This window comes from Pteropus alecto, unplaced genomic scaffold (genome assembly GCF_000325575.1).
Source record: "Pteropus alecto unplaced genomic scaffold, ASM32557v1 scaffold222, whole genome shotgun sequence".
Classification (NCBI taxonomy): Eukaryota; Metazoa; Chordata; class Mammalia; order Chiroptera; family Pteropodidae; genus Pteropus; species Pteropus alecto.
The window spans coordinates 3,164,716-3,181,523 of NW_006433716.1; the positions used below are offsets into that span (position 1 = coordinate 3,164,716).

Consider the following 16,808-nt stretch of genomic DNA (forward strand, 5'->3'; position numbering starts at 1 on the left):
AAAACTATCTTTTTCATATTCATAATGGTAACCACACACCAAAAATTCAGAACTGAAATTTATAACATAAAACAAGGACTAAAACAAGAACTAGAGGTAAAACTCAATCAAAATGAAGAAAACAGAAACACAAGGACATGGAGGCAATAGAAACACCGAGCTACCAGAAAGCAAAACGGCTATAAGAAGACCTCATATTTCAATAATCACCCTAAATGTAAATGGACTGAACTCACCAATAAAAAGGCAAAGAGTTACAGAATGGATCAAAAAACAAAACCCAACCATATGCTGTCTCCAGGAGACACATCTTAGCTCCAAAGACAAATTTAGACTCAGAGTAAAAGGGTGGAAAATGATATTTCAAGCAAATGGCATTCAGAGAAAAGCGAGAGTAGTGATACTAATATCAGATGAAATAGACTTCAAAATAAAAGAAGTAAAGAAAGATACTGAGGGACATTTCATAATGATAAAGGAAATCATGCAACAAGAAGACATAACACTTATTAATATCTGTGCTCCCAATCAGAGAGCCCCAAAATATGTAAAGCAATTACTAACATAACTAAAGAGAGAAACAGACCAAAGCACTATCATAGTAGGGGACCTAAATACCCCACTGTTGGATATGAACAGATCATCCAAACAAAATAACAATAAGGAAATAATATCCTTAAATAACACATTAGACCAACTGGACATAATTGACAATTACAGAGCCTTCCATCCCAAAACAGCTGTTTATAAATTCTTCTCTAGTGCACATGGAATACTCTCAAGAATCAACCACATACTTGGACACAGAAATAACCTCAACAAATATAAGAGGGTTGAAATCATACCAATTATATTCTCTGATCATAATGCTTTGAAACTAGAGATCAACTGCAAAAAGAAATCAGGAAGAACCACAAATACATGGAGATTAAACTACATGCTACTGAAGAATAACTGGGTCAGGGACAAAATAAAAAAGAGATCAAGAGATACATAGAAATGAATGATAATGATAGTACAACATATCAAAACTTTTCGGACATGGCAAAAGTGATCATAAGAGGAAAGTTCATATCATTACAGGCCTATCTCCAAAAACAAGAATGAGCCCAAATAAACAACCTAATGTGTCATCTTAAAAAACTAGTAAGGGAAGAGCAAATGAGATCTAAAGTCAGCAAAAGGAAAGAAATAATTAGAGCATAAATAAATGAAATTGAAAACAAAAACAATAGAAAAAATAAATACAAGAAGGAGCTGGTTCTTTTAAAAGGTTAATAAAATTGACAAACTCCTGGCTAGACTCACTAAAGAAAAAAGAGAAAGGACATGAATAAATAAAATCAGCAATGAATGAGGAGAAATTATGACTGACATTGTAGAAATACAAAGGATCATACAAGAATACTATGAAAAGGTATATAACAACAAATTTAATAACGTAGAAGAAATGGACCAGTACTTAGAAAAGTAAAATCTTCCTAGACTGAATGAAGAAGATCTGGAAAATCTGAATAGACCCATCAGCAGTATGGAAATTGAAACAATTATCAAAAACCCACCAAAAAGTAAAAGTCCCAGACCAGGGACTTTCACAATGAATTCTACCAAACATTCAAAGAAAATTTAATACCTATTCTCCTCAAACTCTTCCAAAAAATCGAAGAGGAGGCAATACTTACCAACTCATTTTATGAGGCCAATATTACCCTGATAACCAAAACCTGGTAAAGATAACACGAAAAGAGAATACTACAGACCAATATCTCTCATGAACACATGCAAAACTACATAAGATACTAGTGAACCAAATATAGCAACATGTTAAAAAGATTATATACCATGATCAAGTGGGCTTCATCCCAGGAGCACAGGGATGGTTCAATATATGCAAATTGATTAATGTGATACACCATGTAAACAAAAATAAGAATTATATGATCCTATCAATAGATGCAGAAGCCTTTGACAAGAAACAGCATCCATTTATAATTAAAACACTTAACAAAATCGGTATAGAAAGAAAGTACCTTAATATAATAAAGGCCATATATGACAAACTCTCAGCCGACATTATACTTAATGGTAAAAATCTAAAAACCTTCCCTTTAAGATCAGGAACAAGGCAAGGCTGTCCACTATCGCTGCTGTTATTCAATATAACATTGGAGGTCCCAGTGAATGCAATCAGGCAAGAGAAAGATATAAAAGGCATCCAAATAGGAAACGAAGAAGTCAAACTATCACTATTTGTGCATGACATAATTTCCTATGCAGAAAACCCTAAAGAATCCACAAGAACACTACTAGAAACAATAAGCAAATACAGTAAAGTTTCTGATACAAAATCTATGTTCAAAAATCCATAGCGTTCCAATACACTAATAATAAAGTGTCAGAAAAAGAAGTGGAAAAAATAATTCCTTTTGCAATTCCACCAAAAAGAATAAAATAGCTAGGAATAAATTTAACAAAACAGAATTAATGCAATCCCCATCAAAATCCAATCGGCATTTTTTATAGAAGTAGAAATAGAACCAAAAAAATTCATCAATTTTGTATAGGAGCACAAAGCCATCCTGAGAAAAAAGAACAAGGTTGGAGGCATCACTCTGCCTGACTTTAAATTATACTAAAAAGTGACAGTAATCAAAATGGCATGGTATTGGCAGCAAAACAGACACACGGACCAGTGGAACAGAATCGAGAGTCCAGAAGTAAACCCATATTCATATGGCCAAATAATTTTTGACAAAAATGCCAAAAACATACAGTAGACGAAGGAAAGTCTTTTCAATGAATGGTGCTGGGAAAACTGGAAAGCCACCTGCAAAAGAATGAAACTAGACTGTTGTCCTTCACCACACACCAAAATTAACTCAAAATGGATTAAGGACCTGAATATAAGACCTGAAACAATAAAATGCATCAAAAAAACCATAGGAACTAAACTCAAGGACCTTGTACTTAAAGAGGATTTTATGAACTTGACCTCAAAGGCAAGGGAAGTAAAAACAAAAATAAATGAATGGGACTGCATCAAACGAAAAAGCTTCTGCTCAGCAAAAGAAACCAACAACAAGGTAAAGAGACAACCATCCGAATGGGAAAGCAATCCCTCTGATAATGGCCTAATATCCAAAGTATACAAAGAACTCATATGACTCAATAACAACAAAAAAACAAACAATCCAATCAAAAAATGGGCAGAGGACCTGAACAGACTCTTCTCCCTAGAGAACATACAAATGGCCAACAAATATTTGAAAAGATGCTCAACATCACTAGCTATTAGGGAAATGCAAATCAAAACCACAATGAGATACCATCTCACACCTGTTAGAATAGCTATAATCTACAGGACAAGTAATAACAACTGCTGGAGAAGATGCGAAAAAAAAGGAACCCTCACACACTGCTGGTGGGACTGCAAATTGGTACAGCCACTATGGAAAACAGTATGGAGGTTCCTCAAAAAGCTAAGAATTGATCTACCATATGATCCAGCAATTCCTCTACTGGGTATTTACCCCAAAGACTTGAAAACACATATCCAAAAAGATAGTTGCACATCGATGTTCATAGCAGCATTATTCATAGTGGCCAGGACATGAAAACAACAGAAGTGTCCTAGGATAGAAGATTGGGCAAAGAAGTTGTGGTACATATATACAATGGAATATTACTCAGCCATAAGAAGAGATGAAATACTGCCATTTGCGACAACATGAATGGACAGCGAGATGATCATGCTAAGCGAAATAAACCAGAATGAAAAAGTTGAAAACCACATGATATCGCTTATATGTGTGATATAAACCTAAAAGCAATAAATGAACAGGAGAAACAAATAGAGACTCATGGACATGGAAAATGGACTAGTGGTTATCAGAGGGAAGGGTTTGGGAGAGGAAGGGAGAGGTAGACAGGGTAAAGGGAGTCAAACATAGAGGGGTAGGGGCAGGGTGAAGTGGGTACAGTGGATCAAATATATGGTAGCTGAGGGAAAATGGACTTTGGGTGGTAATCACACAATAGAATATATAGATGTCAAATTATAACGTACACCTGAAAATTATATAATTGTATTAACCGATGTTACCCGAATAAACTTAATTAAAAAAATAGAGTGAAATACAAAAAAAAAAAAAAGAATAAAAAGAAAGAAAAGGCAATCTGCATGATTAAAAACCCTTGCCATTCCCTTACCCCCAAAAGAAGATGTCCTGGTCTAATAGCTGCCTTGCCCCACCCTTCTTCCTATAAAAATCTTCTATTTTGTACAGCCCCTCAGAGTGCCCTTCTAGTTGCCTGATTCATGAATCCTTAATAAAGCCAATTAGAGCTTCAAATTACTCGGTTAAATTTTGTTTTTTAATGCCACAGTGAAGGTAATAAACACATCCTTTACCTCCAAAAGTTTCATTGTATCTCTTAGATGTTTTTAACCTACATGCAAGGTTATGTTACAAAATTAATTTTCAGGGATTTGAGTATTTAAATATTCACAACTCCCATGAATACTATATTTTTAAATACTAGTGCATTTGAAACTGGTAAAATTTTATATCAATCTGAATGTATGGCCTTTCAAATCATACACAAATTTTTTTTCAAAGTTTCTTTCCCTTTTAGATCAAAGAATTGGAACAGATTCATAGAATTCCTGCCTTCAGGTAGGATTATGTTAAATCATTCCTGACAGAAATGAACCTAACCTTTATTCCTGATTGATTTTACTCCCCCAAGTGAATTATTCTTTCTTCATGATTATCCCTGATGAAATCAATTCTGTGTATTTCTGATCACTTTTTCCAAAACCTCATGACCAGATTATGGTGTCAAGTTGCTGATGACAACTTTAAGCATCCTGAGCCGAAGCCTAACCCTGTAACACTATATCTGCAATTCTCTCCTTTCCCCTATGACCAAGTATGGCTTTGCTTCAATCACAAACACATTTGAATAATATTAGGAACAGATGATTCCATGAATCAAGATGAACAAATTCTCTTTATACCAGTATGCAAGACACAGTCTTATTCTTATTTCTTAAACTAGTATACAAATCCTTGAAGTTCTGGTTACTCTATAATCCCTCTATCTTTCAGGTCATCTAGAACCATGGGTAAACAGATGGAAGCCTCCATTTAATCCAACATTTGTTAATCCTGCCAATTAATCCGGACCACTGACCCATGTCCAAAATGAAAATAAGTTCTATGGAACTTTTTAACTACATGTTTGAATTATTTCAAACTTAGAAATTTGTCAATTTGGCTTTTTTTTGTAATGCAGTGAACTATCATTAATTTTATGTCCACAAGGTTTTTGAGAAAATGATATCAGCTTGGACTGAAAGGGACCAAGATAGTATAAAATAGACAAGACAGAAGAGAGGTAATTGGATCTTGAAATTCTACTGACAGGAAGAAGGCAGATGAAATTACTCAGCTGCAAACATGGCCTACTTTTCATTAAAAAGAAAAAATGACTCATATCAACAGATGATTGGATAAAGAAGTTATGGTTCATATACACAATGGAATATTACTCAGCCATAAAAAATGACATGGATGGACCTAGAGGTTATTATGCTGAGCGAAATAAGTCAGCATAAATACCATATGATTTTACTTATATGCAGAATCTAAGGAACAAAAAAAATCTAAACTAATCAAAAACAGACTCATATATATAGAGGACAATATGGTGATGGCCAGAGGGGAGTGGGTGGGTGGGGCTGGAAGAAAGTGGTGAAGGGTGAAAGAAGTACAAATTAGTAGTTGATATATGTTCATGAGGATGGGGAGCATGGCATAGGGAATGCAGTCAGCAGTAAGGTAATGGCTATGTGTAGAGCCAGAGGAAAGATAATCAAGAGCATCATTTCCTAAACTATATAACTGTCTAACCAATGTACTATATACTTAAAACTAATAATAAAATAAAATAATAAAATAAAATAAAATGAAAAAGAAAGGATGACTCAGCATATAGAACGAAGAGCCCAGAGGGTGGAGCTGAGAGCAATGGATAAATATTTCCAGCCCCTGAGATCCAACCAAAGAACATTTCCCAGGTGGACATGGAATTGATACAAGACCCTATTAGTGACTCCTTTCGGATTACAATTTCTTCCCTTCTGAATAGACATATATCTATAGAAGTTGTAGTGAACAGACTGTAAGGTCTTCCCGTGATCTCTAGCTCCTAAATATTTATACCTTTTTATAAATTTCACCTTAGAATGTGAGAAGAACCTGTGACTAGCTTCTAACTAGTAGAATATAGAAAATTATATAGGATGTCATTATTATGATTATGCTACATTTTAAAACTCTGTATTGCTAGTAGATTATCTCTTGCTCTTTAACTGGGTTAGAAAAAGCAATCTGTTATGTTGTAAGCTGCCTATGTAGAGGGTCATGTGGTATGGAACAGTGGTCAGCCTCTAGGAGCTAAGAGTGGCCACCTGCAGATAACTAGCAAGAAGTGAGTCCTAAGGTCATATTCTGCAAGGCAATGAATTCTGTCAATAGCTAAGTAAACTTACTAGAAAATTCTTCCCTTGTTGAGTTTCCAGATGAGAACTCAGCCCTGGTCAATCCCTTGTTTGCAGCACTGCAGAGAGCCCCAGTAAGCCATGCCTGAACTCCTCACCTATATAAGCTAATATAATACATGTGTGTTATTTTAAGCTGCTAAGTTGTGGCAATTCATTACACAGCAATAGAGAGCTAGCACAACAATTATGCTTTGCCTGTCTTACTATTGTAAGAGAGTAGGGGGCAAGTAATTTGTCTTTTTAGTTTCATAGGTCCACATATCAAGAGAAACTGTACTTTGGCTACCTCATCTACACCTGGATCCAATTTAGATGAAAAGATTCTGGACTCTGAGCTGATGATCTGAGATGAGACTTTTAGAGGGCTCAGAAGAAGAGGATAAGTGCATTTTACAAATGAGAGTGATGTGAATCATTGGGGACTTAGAAGTAAATCGCTAAATCAGCCCACTCTCAAGGGGAGAGGATACACGAGAGTGTGAGAGTACCAGACACGAGAATGACTGGGGCCCTCTTGAAGATGAGCTACCACACATTCTTAACTTTGAATAAAACAAGGATGCCCACTCTTGCCACGTCTGTTCGTAGTGATGAAAGTCCTAACCAGGACAGTTAGGCAAGAAAAAGAAACGAAAGAAATTGAAGTAGGAAAGAAAGAAGTAAAATTGACTGTTTGTAGATGACGTGATCATATATATACAAAACTCTAAAGGCTTCTCCAAGAAACTGTTAGAACTAATTAACAGATTGAGCAAAGTTACAAAATTGATATGGAAATCAGTTGAGTTTCAATACACTAACAACAAACTATTTGAAAAGGAAATTAAAAAAAACAATTCCATGTATAATAGGGTCAAAAGGAATAAAGTACTTAGGAATAAACTTATATGAGATATCCACATTCTCTTAATTATTCTTTCATCTCACCCTTAGCCAGCATAGTTAGACTGCTACAGACCTTTATCCATGACAGCAATAGCTTAGTTATTGCGTAATTTGCGGCCACTGTGTTTACAAATGCCTATTTAAAGTTACAGCTAGGAATGGAAGGACCTTGAGTCACCCTACTAAGTTTCCTAAATTTGAGACGTACTCTTCCTACATCGTTATTTAGCAGTAGCCTATTCTTTCTTAAGCATATCTCATTCTTATAGTACCCTAGCACATGTGCTAGTAGCAACCAACTCATTCTTTAAAAGAGGTTCATTGATTTCTCTGTCTAATTCTACCAGTTCATAATGTACATATTTTGCAGGCAATAGTTTTATCAAATATTGCTGCAACATAAGCATGGGTCACCATTTTTCTAGAGTCATATGACAGTTTCATTACTATTTTTTCATTTATTCACTGCCCAATGTCATATTATAAAATAATGTTTTAAGAATTTGTTATCTATTGCTATTCAACAAGCCACCACAAATAGTGTCTTAAAATAGCAATTATTTATTTTTGCTCATTTGTCTGTGAGTTGGCTGGAGGTTAGCGGATTTAGGCTATGCTGAGTTGGACAGCTCTGCTTCAAGCTCTGAGTCTGAATGTCTGGCTGGGCGCTTGATTTAACAATATGAGTTGCGTTTGGGTCCATTTCACATGTATTCATTCTTTTGCTTAGACTGAAATGGCAGCAGCAACATAGAGAAAACTTTTCTTAAGGAGATGGCAGAATGAGCCCCTTTGCATAATAACATTTCAAGCCCCTGCTGTACTATGTTGGCTTAGATCCCATTGACCAAGGCAAGCCTTATGGCAAAAGCAAATATACTTTGCTATGGAGGTGGGGAAGGGAAGTGGTGAATATTTTTGAACAATAATCTAATCTATGCAAATATGCCAGCTGCCAAGTATATCCATCTTGACTCATGGACCAGGGAAATAACAAGTGGGTTCAGAGACCAATTGATTCCATTGTAAGATAAATCTGGACAAGAACTTCATTTCATTTTCCACTTGGCCTCTGCATACCCCTATTCTAACAAGGGTGGGTGATTTGAGTTTGTCGGTATTGCCATTAGCTCATACGCTATATCTCATATCTCTCAAATGATTTAAATATTCTTTTCTCTGTAGTTACTCTGATAAATGGCCATAGTCCTCTGGGGAAAAATTGGGGCAATCATTACTATGTCTACTTGTAGTGGCATTCCAAAATCTTTCCTCAAGTGGTCATATCCTCTTTTGGTTGATGGGCTTTGGGTCTGAGAACAGGATCAAGATTGAAAATTGACCAGGGATGGGATCATGATTCTCTACTTCTGAACTGACATCTGCTTTCTGCTCAACCACTTTTAATCTCTATCTGTTACATATATTTAACAATGCCCTCATTGGCTTCCAGCCACAGACAGAGCTCAAGCAAAGAGATATAGATAATGGCAGTTAGAATTTGGATGGCGTAGAGTAAAATATAAGATCCAGGGAATATGGGTAGGGTACTGGTGTTGTTTGCCATAACCTTTAATGCTAGCATGGCTCTCATTATATTCTTGTAATTGCTTCCTATCTGGTGTTCCCAGCTTCCACTTTTATCTCTTTTCAAAATACTCTCTGCACAATAGTGAGAAATATGCTAATAAAACTCAAGTCAGATGTGCCATTCCTCTGCTCAAAACCCTCTGTTGGTTTCCTATCTTACACAAGGTAAAAGCAAAGTCCTTATCATGAGATTGGAGGTCTCACAAGATCTGTCCCAACCTCCCTGACTTCCTCTCCTACCACTTCCTCCCCTCTCCATTTTGATATAAAAAGTTGGTCTCCTCACTCTTTAAATACCTTAGGTGTTTGCAACTGCTATCCCCTCCCTCTATCTGGAAAACCACTCTCTCAGATAGTAGCATGCCTCCTTCTTTCACCTCTCTCTGTTCTTGACTCCAGCATCCTCTCAGTGTGTCTTTATATTCATAACCACCTTCCCAATCTCTAATTCTATCCCTTTTTTATTTTTATTCCTCATCCTTATCACATTCTAACATTCTATATATTTTCTTATTAGTTTGCTTAGTCTCTGTCTTCATTCTAGAATGTAAGCTTCACCAAGACAGTGTGTTTTTTTGCTTTTGTTTTTTTGTTTTTTTTTTTAATCCACCTCTATATCTCTAGTACATGAAAGTTACTCAATGAATATTTGCAGAATGATTGAAAGAAGCAATTTTAGAACCTAGTTACTGAACCGGGCTCAGTTTAAAAGTTTGCCTTTTAATTTCTTAAGAGACAAAGTAACATTTTTCTAAGAAAACTTTAAAGCCTAATTTAGTAAAAGGGTGTTTTTCTTTTAACATTGTTATAGTATCAAAATCATAGTTGAATTTGCAGCATTAATTCCTATATGGTTCAGTAAGGCTGTCAAAGTAGATTAATATGACATTTGTTATGAATTAACATATACTTTGAAAGCCAGAACAATTTTTTTAATTTTGATTTTTTTCTATGGATCCTTTTATAAACTATAGGCTTAATTATTTTCTAAATTAAATAGAAGACTTTGAAGGTGCTCTATTTGACATATCTATTGCTCCATTTTTATAGAAGCTTAATTATACTAAATATATTTAATTTTTTAATTTAACCTGTCTTCTATTTTGTAATTATTTTTGACATTGCATTAACTGAATCAAGTTCACAAGTGTGAATTTGTTATGATGTTTACTAATATTATTATTGTGTATTTGTTTTATTCTACATATTTCCCACTTTTTTCTTGTAACAATTTTTCTCTTGTTTTTCAAAACAACTCATGCCTGTTATGAAACACAAGCAATAGAAAAATACATAAAATAAAAAGTAATAAATGCTCTTTTTCTTATTCCACAAAGAAAATGGTTAACCATTTAGTACATATGTTTTATTTATATATTTATATAATTTTCTTTGACAAATAGAAATATATGCTGTTGATGTTATTTTATATCTTCACATAGGTATATATCTTGATAGATACAGTACTATTTATTTATAAACACGTAACATGAGATCTACCCTCTCAACACGTTTTGAAATATATAATACAATAGTGTTAACTGTATACACAGTTCTCTACACAGAACTCTATAACTTATTCATTCATCTCATAAAACTGAAGTGAAGTCTATGGCCATGCCACCCTGAACGTGCCTGATCCCATCTGATCTTGGAAGCTAAACAGGGTTGGGCCTTGTTAGTACTTGGATAGGAGACCACCTAGGAATACCAGGTACTGTAGGTTTTTTTTTAAAAAAAAAAACTGAAATGAAAGTAATGTATAATTTAAAAATCATAATAAATATCACATTGAAGAGCTTGAAGATTTCTTTTACACAGTAATTATCATTAGATCTAGATGTCATTTTTAATTTTATAAATATTTATTTTTATTTCCACATGATTTTGTATATAGAATATTAAACTACGTTATACTTCCATTCAGGGATAAGTCTAAACACTAGCAGATATGTTGAAGGGTACTGTGATAACTGTGAAAAAATAAGTTGTCCCATAGTATTTGAAACTTGACAACTAGGAAAACTGTGAAGACTGAAGAGAGATAGCTGGTATAAAATCTCTAACATCTCTAACGAGTGTCTTTATGAGTGAGAAGAAATAACTTATAAATAATATAGCCATGAGCAAGTTACCCATTTTTTCTTTCATAAAGATAAATGTCATAATAGATCAGTGCTCTGCCTCTATTTTATATATTCAAAGTATATTTTTTTCTTCCTCTATTCTTTGGGACTGAAATTACTTTAGAGAGTAGTTAGAGAAAATTGAAAGTGTTTTGGAACGTGTAGGAATAAAAAGTTCAGACTGCAGTGAAACCTTTAATAACTCCTGAATTATGTCATCTATGAAGTAACAATAGATGACAAACTCAGCTGTAAGCAGAATAAAAGCATCCTTTTCTTAAAAAAAAGAAAAAAAGCCAATTTCTCTCTAGAGTTATGATCAGCTTTAGATTTTCAATGTTCTTTGTGCGAAGTTTTAATGCACCATGAAGTATACCTTAGTTTCAATAAAGATATTATCTTTAATGGAGTCTGGGGTTCAAGTACCAGTTTCTAAATTGTTAAGCCTACTCGGGTGGTGGTCTCATGCTGGGAAGGAATTCAGTTTGTATGTTCCTATATTGTTTTGCTAAGCGTCTGATTACCTTTGCCATAAGTAGATTAGATTTTCTGATAAGCAGTTTTCTTATCAGAAATTCACCATCTATTATTGCTAATATTGTCCACTTGATATTTAGTTATTTCTTCTTGTATGTTTAATAAACATCTCATACTTGAAATCTCCAACACAGATCTCTACACTCCAAATTACAACGGCAACAGAATTCAGTGTATCTTTAACATTTTGTTTTCAGAAATGTTTCCCCTTGTGTTGAATAGGCAGTTTAATTTTTAAAAGTCATATACATGGAAAATTCTTTGCTGAGAGATTCTCATCTTTTTTTAGATGTTAATTATCATAAACTCTAACTGCTTAAAAATATCTGTTTCATTGGTTTATAGGTCTATGCTCAGTCTGGCAGTCAGATTGCAGATATCTGTTAGTAATACCCAGAGAATAAAATGTCTCAGTGAAATAGCAGGTTAGAAGCAATCTAACTGCATCATGTAATATAGTAAAAAATTAAACTGATATGTAGCAGAATTTAGCATTCGTTTGTTAAACATTCATCACAAACCTGTGTGAGCTTAATTTTTTTTTTTTTTCAAATTTCAACGCAAATAATCTACTCTCTGTTTTGAATCCTACTTATTTTCTTTTTGGGAAAAATGACCCCTTTTATTTTTTGTCCCATGAAACATAAGTGTTTAATAGGATGCAATTCAATTTATGGCTTCCACTCTATAATTTTATAATTAATTTTCCAAATTCAGTATTTGCTTCTTTTTACCTTCAAGTAGCCATCCAAAAAAAAATCTTAAAGAATAGTCCATAAAGAGTTATATTATTTAGAAAATAGAGAAATTCATCCATAATCCCAATTAACCAAATTTATATAACTACATTTATTTTTGCATGTTCCTTTTTGTCTTTTTCAAAATGAATCTATTTTTATATTATCACATTGGTATCCTAAATTTTCACTTGGCAATATTTAATCAGCATTATACTATAATCTTTATAATGATCATTAAAAAATGTAATAATCTCCTTTTGACTTAGCATTATCTAATGAGCCTAAACTTTACAATAATCACTTTAAACATTTTAATTCCTTATTTAAGAGTCCATATAGTGGATGCACCATAATTTGAAGAACTATTTATTTCCCTGGTGCTTGTCATTGATATTTCTTCCAGTTTTCTTTATTATGAATTATGCTCTAATGAATAGCTTTTAATATTTTGGAGACAGACACAGTCAGACAGAGAGAATGACAATGTCATAAAATGTTAACATTTGAATAACTTGGGTGAAAGATACACAGGAATTCTTTGAACTATTTATGCAACATTCTTATAGCTCTAAAATTATCTCAAAATAATTCAAAAGAGGACATTTGAATAAATGGAATTATTAAATCAAATATTATGCATGTTTTGAAAGCTTTTTTTAATATTGTCGTTTTATACCAATAAGTGGTACAGCCGTATGTGAATATCTGTTTCATTGCTCAGTTAGCAAGTGAACTATTAATAATCCATGTAGAGAAGAGATTTTTGTGCTTTGCTAAATTCATAAGTAGGTTCTGAATTGGAGATGGAAGGTTGTGTAAATGTGAATAGTGTAGAGGTATTATGGGAGAAAGGGAAGAGATACTACATTTAAAGGAATATAAATGTCAAAAAATTTTCCAGTTATCTTTGCAAGTACTCACATAACAAAACAAGAGTGGAAGTGACAAGAGATTGTTGTTTCCGTGGATTTTTTTTTCCTCATTGGTAAGTTTGTAACTGGCATATATGCTCTGTAGAGTAACTCCATCATTGTTAGTAAGATTTTAACATTGGCAATTTCCTCCTCTCTTCCAAAATAGAACGTTCCTGTGAAATCTTTTGTAAGTCGAAATGGCATAAAGCTAAGAAGTAATTTATATGGACAGTTTTTCTTGAGCATTCCCAGACCCCCAAAATAACCTACCAAAACATGCCAAATAACACGAAACCTAAAATAACACTTACATATAGTAAAAGCAGTGCCTCTCTTGCTGCTCTGGGTAGATGGTGCCTCGCTAACCGCTTGCTGCAAAACAAACACTGAACGCAGTTTCCACTCTTTGCCTTTTGTCCTAAAAGCAAAAATGTTCTTTGGGTTTCTTTTGGTTAGTGATAACCAGTGCTAATGTAGGCCTTTCTTAAAAGCAAAGTGGAATAAAGTGAACTTTCAAAAAGTGGGGATACCTGTATATGTAAAGTCACAGAATCAAATATTTCAAAGCTGGAAGGAAACTTAGAGATTCTTCAACCCAAATCCTGCAATTTTACAAAACAAAAACAAAAACAAAAACAAAAAAACAACAACCCAGGATTAAAGAGTATGGTTGTCTATGACCATACCATCCTGAACAAGCTAGATCCCATCTGATCCCGGAAGCTAAGCAGGGTTGGGCCTGGTTCGTACTTGGACAGGAGACCACTAAGGAAGACCAGGTGCTGAAGGTGTAAAAAATAAAAAATAAGGGATTGTAAACTAACAAGATCCTTGCAATTTGTGAGGTCGACCAACAGTTGCCTTGCCTAAAAAAAAAAAAAAAAAGTATGGTTAATTTATAAAACTGATCAGTAATTGAACCATTTCTACAACAAAGTTGTCTTTTTTAATATTCTTGGGCTTTTTCCATAAACATCATAATCTTAGTAAGTCTACAGAATGAAAGCAGATCCTACTATTTTCATGTAAAACTGACTGCCAGTTACTTGATCTTTTAGTTTTCAGTAGTTCTTAAACCTCTTTAAATCAGTGGACTAACCAAATTATCTAAGGTTCTTAAGATAAATATATGAAAATGTACAAGGGTGCATTCTGGACCAAAAATTATGTTTTTATTGTTATTATTTATTATTATTATTTTGAAGAACATTGTAGTTCATACCAGAAATATTTGCATTTGAAGACCTCCATCAGAAATAGTTTACTAATTTTTCAGCAAATAAATATTGACTGCCTATTATGTATCACTTATTCTTTTTGTCTAGCTACTAGAAATTGGGGATACGACATTAAACAAAACAAAAGCTAGCTTGCATGGAACTTACAATTTATTGAAAAATTTTATTCAAGTGGATATCAGTTTAATGGGTTCTAAGTAAGTTGCTCTTATATGTAGGTGAAATTAATTGTAAAGATAATTTCCATGATCTTTGTCCTGAGGAAAAAACTATAAATCTATAGGGATCACAGTGCTTAGGATCAGCATTTGTGAAAATACAAGCATGAGAAGGAGAGATAGAAATAGTCTTTCACAGTGAGCCAGCTGTTATGCATTTTATAGCTTTCCTTTTTTTTTTTTTTAACAGTTCAGCACTAAAGAAGTGTTAATTAATTCATTAATTCATTCAATTTTATCATTTTAAATTTTCCCTTCTATCAGTTGTTAGGATGTAGCTTACTGTCTCCTAGCCTAAATAGAAAGATATCCATATTTGAGATTCTTTTGGTACTGAATGCTTAACTTAACCAGATTTACATCTCTGCTAATGCCAGCAAATTTAAATTTATACGTTTTTCACTGGTAGTGGCTTTTCCTAGAGCCCTCCGTGTTTTGCTATTATGAACAAATGTGGCAACTGACATTTTCCTGCTCACATGTACAAGTATATTCATAGAATAAATTCTTACAGGAAAGTTTCTGTCTTTAAACTTTTGTAAATTATTAATTTAATGAATATTGTCAAAATGTCCTCCAAAGCAGTTGCACCAATTTACATACTAGCCAAAAATATGTGAAAGTGCTAGTTTCTCTATAAGCTTGCCAATACTGTACATGCTAAATCCTTGTCCTTATAATTGAAAGTGGTTTTGTAATATTGTTTGACTTTTTATTTATATAATTCTAAGTAAAGATAAATGTTTTTCACTTGAGATTTGAAGAGATCTAGATTTTATACTTCTGGATAGTTGAGGAGGTTCTGAAAAAAAGTAATGATTTTAGCTTCTAAATTTGGAGACTGCATTTCCACTTATTTCTAGCAAAAGAAATATTGTCAAATTTAAAAAAATACAAAGTTATTTAATGTTAAGAATACTTTCAGCACATCTCTCCTCTCTTTGACAATAATCCTTATTTTAGATATGTGACTATTTCTATTGACTTTGGTTTCATAGAACTGTGTAGGTGTTTTCCCTCTATGAATATGAATGAGATAAGTTTATTTAAAAGTATCAAAAGATGGTGTCTTCCGTACACATAACCAATCTTTTAATTTTCTTACTATCTTATGCTGAATCAATGCACTGAGGCTATGGAACAATGTGTTAAATTTATCCCCTTGGTATTTCCTGGAGGTGATTATTTTCTGAGAGACTTGTATTCTACTTGGCATGTGCCTTATTTTGGAGGAGACGGGCTTAGAATTCTTTTGACTTTCTGTGAGTTAGATAGTTGCCTTACTTTTGCAAAATCCGAAGCCTCATCTATAAGCAATGACATCTGCTTAATTCTACCATATGTTATTTTGGTGGCAGACAGCAAGCTACCTAGAGAGTAAGCTAAAATGCACAGGATACAGATGTCATATTGGTTAAATTGTAAATTTTTTAACAAAACAGCAATAATAATTTAATATAGTTCATATCATCCTTAAAGGTAAACATTTATGTCTAAAATGTACTGATTAGATTTCATGTCATTATTTATGGATTTTATGAATTAACATAAAAATATATTACAGTATTTATTAGCTTTGGATGACAACTCTATTATGAAGATTGCTTTTTAATAAAATTTAATGGGGTTCATATCAAAATTCAATGACAGAAAGTATTAAGATTAAAGGTAGTATGTTGATTGACAGCTAGAAATCAAACTTGAGAACCTCACTGTTGCAAATACAGTGGCCTACCCTGATATTTTGAAGTGTCATATGGATGGCATAGCATTTTGTTGTAACATCAGTGATAGCAGAGAAAAACATATTTCCTTTGAACCAGGTGGCTTTGGAATTCTTTACCATTTGCTGATTCATGTTTATCTAATTAATACCTTTTTTTTTTTTTCTGGTCAGTGCTCTCTGGTTAATGTTCTTTTTTTTTTCTGATTATCAGGAATTTTCAAAATCTACCCATCAGGTGATATTTTTTCCTTTGTAAAAAGAAACAT

General features: G+C 33.4%; 1 pseudogene; it reads left to right on the forward strand.

The window, feature by feature from the left end:
- The first annotated feature begins 10,650 nt into the window (after positions 1–10,650).
- Positions 10,651–10,769, forward strand: LOC112476988 (annotated as a pseudogene).
- The last annotated feature ends 6,039 nt before the right edge of the window (positions 10,770–16,808 follow it).